A 4,212-nucleotide genomic window follows, 5' to 3' on the forward strand; every position below is an offset into this window, starting at 1 on the left:
ATAAATAATTCTGCCATCACACTTTCTTTCCTTTATTGCTTACTGCCAATTTACTTTTGGCCCCATTTCTCATCTGTGACAAAATTTTCATTTTCAAAAAAATGTATTGTTTCTTTGAATTTTTTGACATGAAATTTTAAAGTAAATACATTGAGCTTTTTTTAATGTTGAGTTTTATTTCACATGTATATTTTTGTCTCCCCAGCATTTCCATGTCTGACTACTGCTACTACTATGTCCTATAATAACACTCCACACATACATACTTAAAACAAAGCAAAGGGTGGAGTTCCAGCTTTAAAACTAAACAGGCATTTTGAACAACACATTCTTGGCAATTGCACCTGAACAACATTTATGAAGCATCGTAGGGAAAGTTCTCACTCTGCATTATAAAAAGGACAGCCAGATATCAACTGTTACAGAAATGGAATAAGAAGGTAAATTTTTAACAAATTGTTTATTTTCTTAAAGAGATTTCCTCCACTGCCAGAGATCTTGAGTAGCCTCCTGTTTAGTCATCTGGAAGAAATTTTTCACATAATTGATGAATTTGGCTTTCACTTTGGGAAGAGAACCACCTTTTTCTATACTTGCTTGCATATTTGCTTCAATGTCTTCTAAAACAAGGTCCTTTTGGTGTTTTGCGAGTTTTTTCCTGTTTTTGAAGGATTCTTGTCCTTTGATCTTGATGTTGATGATGGTTTTGAGTCTTTTCCATTCTGATTTGACTTTTGTACATTTTTTACTAGAGTATCTTGTATATATTTCTTCACTGGTGCTTTTTCTTTAGTTTCCTCATCAACAAAGCCATCATCATCATTTTCATCATCTTCATCATCATCAGTAGCAGCAGCAGGAAGTTTTACCTTTTTTCTGTAGAAATGTGCTACCACCTCCAGGGAAAGACTCCTTTCCAGATATACTTAAGAGTTTCACATCCTCCTCCTCTTCGTCTTCTGACTCTCCATCTTCCACCACAACTACTAAGTACTGTCCACTTATATGCACTGGCCCTGAACCACACTTCAACTGTAAGACCAATGGTGGTGTTATGTCAAAGCCCCCAAGGGAAACTTTTGGCTGTATAGACATTTTCAAAGTTGCCAGTGTTACTTTAATTGGACTGCCTTCATAATTCATTGTCTCTGCTTCAACAATGTGCAATTCATCCGTTGCACCAGCCCCTAAACTGACTGTTCTTAAAGAAAACTGGTGCTCATTTTTATCATTATCCACCTTAAAGTGATAATCTTTGTCAGCCTTTAGTTCACAACCAAAAACAGTTCTGGGGCCTCAGGGTCTCATGTTCATGTCCATCTGCTCTTCCATTGGATGGTGTCATGCATTTAGGTGGGAGAGAAGGTGGATGGAGTTCAATGACAAGTGCTCAAGAGAACAGCCACACAGGATGGAATCACACCAGGGACTTTGAGTTTTTAATATTACATATTTTAATCTTATATGAGCTTATAAAATTTATTTTTTAATTGTTTTAAGTCTCTGAATTAGTTCTAAAAAATGTGTGAACAATTTTGTACATTTTCTTCAAAGCAGAAGAGTTTCAATTGTTTAAATACATGTGTTCAGCTCTAATTACCCATTAGAGAAAATAAGTTTAAAAGTGTGGTTTTAATATTTATGCTAAAGAATAAAATCAAAACTTTCTCTAATATATGGATTAACTGCTTGGTATAATTAATAAGTAATGAATGTAAAATTACTCTCTAGCATATCTCATTATGGTGTTACTCTAAATTTAAATTTATGATTGTATATATGCATATATAAAATGAAAGAATTGCATGTAAATCACTTACAAAAAAAGAAGACTCTATGAAATGAGGTTAAAAAAAATCCAAAGATAAATCAAGCTACTCCCCTTGGAAAGCTGACATCTTTCACAGGATTTTATTGAATGTTTACCCATTTAAGTCATACAAAATAATGGACTCATATTAAAAGAAGCACGAATAAAGAAATATCTAAACAACAATTTTATCAAGGGGATATGTCAAATTACCTAGGAATTATACTACCCTTTTGAAAGCACTATTCTAAATAATTTGAGAACAGAGATGACATTTAAAAGTAAAGAAGAAAATAGGAAGAGAAGATTGTAGGAGGAAAGATGTATTTCCTTTGCTGATATTTAACACTATCATTTTTCTTAATTATTATTGACATTTCACACATTTCATCCATTATTCCCTGAGCTCCCCTAGATCACAGTTTTTATTTTATTTTTTTTAATGTAGGGCTAGTTACTTTCCAGGACAAATTGTGCATTGCTGTTCTTTAATAAATTCAACCTTTTATTCTTGATCCTATTCCTCATATATAAGTGGATAGCACCACCTGTCTTATAAGCAGGTGCCTTTATAGCACGGATTTCTGTAAATATGTTGCTAAAAGTAGAATTAATTTCTTAGATTAAATGAAGCAGGGAGACATTTGAATATCTAGCATTTAGAATAAGTAAACTATTGAAAATTAAATTTATATACGCTTTAGATATTTACAGTATATATTTTGAATTTTAAAGAACATCAAATGCTATGACAATTCTTAATTAACATTGATAGAATAAATATCTTTCATATCTTGAACCTACAAACTCAAGAGTCTAGCTATATTTTGTCGTTATTATTTAAGCAAAATAGTCATGTTTATTGCTTTGCTTCTTTTAGTGTTTGTCCTTTAGCCACATACATCCATACCAATCATTTAAAGCATGTATATTACTTTAAAACTTGTTGTGCTACCTTAGATTTTATATTTGCCTATAAAATATGCAAAATCATACTTACATCATATTGTGATAGCTTTATGTTACTCTCCATTATATAATTTGTAATTCAAGAAGTATAAATGGTTTTAATTAAAATTAGTCTTCTTTAATATCGATAATCTTATCTGTATTATATGAAATTTACTGAAAAAAAAAAGCTAAAACCAAGTCATTGGCCATTTTTACCTATTAGAGATCCCAGAAAATCATGCTTTCTAAAACTTGGTAGGATTTTGGTAAAATAAACCAAAGCTGTAGATTCAGACATTGTCTAGCTGAACTGGATTAAAGAGAAATACAAATACTTTTATTGGTACATCTTCAATATTCACAAGGAGAAAAAGCATAATAGAAAGTAAAAAGAAAAATTAAACTACTGTTTATTACCTACTTAATATTATATACTAATGCTATTGATGAATATTTCTATAAAGTATCAGAAATTAAGATTCCAGCAGAAGAATCACATTGAGTAATACATATCTCTGTGTATATCAAGCACAAATTTTTTTTTAAAAAAAACTAAAGATATTAAAGAAAAGTATTCCTTAATTTGTACCCAAATATTTTTGGGAAAAAAATAGAAAAATCTACATTTTTCTTAAATGATTATCTTTAAACTTTTAATAAGTTAACTTCTTAGGCATAGAAGACTTTTTAGTAGTATACATTGCATTAAGTCTTACAGGCATATGCAACAAAACTAGTGGATTTTAAGATTCCACTTTTGATGTTTGAATGCTGTGCTTAGTAGTGTAAAGACACTCTAGATATCTGCTATTGTTTTCTCTAAAGCATAGGGACGATGGGCAAAACAAAACTAATGATTCTGTGAGAATTTAATTTTATTACCTTTATTGTGCATAAAGGTATATTTCAAACTGTAATATATCACAAGCAAGTTTTTACACTTCTATCCATTATGTCATTGGTAATTTCACTGAAATGTGTAACATTTGCAAAACTTATTAATTTGAAAATATGTTCATTTGATTACGGTTGCATTAAATTGTAAATTATACTTCAACATTTAAATTATAATATCATTCAAATTAAAGTTGTAAAGAAAGCAAATGCCATTTATAATTGCCATGTATATTCATATGTGAATAAAAACACAGAAGCACAAATACTCAAAAAGAATAACATACTAAAATAATTTCATACCATACTGCAGTTTTAAGTTGTATGTTTGCTGAACTTTTGAATCAATATACAAAACTCACAATAATCCTTTACAACAACAACAGTCAGTCCGAGAACCAAATCAGGAATCAAATCCCATTCACAATAGCCACAAAAATAATAAAATACTAAGGAATACATCTAGCCAGGAAGGTGAAAGATCTCTACAATGAGAATTACAAAACACTGCCTAAAGAAATCAAAGATGACACAAAAAAATGAAGAAACTTTCCAAG

General features: G+C 30.3%; 1 pseudogene; it reads right to left on the bottom strand.

Moving 5' to 3' along the window:
* Window positions 1-460: 460 nt before the first annotated feature.
* On the bottom strand, window positions 461-1,332 carry LOC116551202 (annotated as a pseudogene).
* Window positions 1,333-4,212: the final 2,880 nt, after the last annotated feature.

The sequence above is a fragment of the Sapajus apella genome, unplaced genomic scaffold, assembly GCF_009761245.1.
Source record: "Sapajus apella isolate SASKATOON/1434 unplaced genomic scaffold, GSC_monkey_1.0 scaffold9, whole genome shotgun sequence".
Classification (NCBI taxonomy): Eukaryota; Metazoa; Chordata; class Mammalia; order Primates; family Cebidae; genus Sapajus; species Sapajus apella.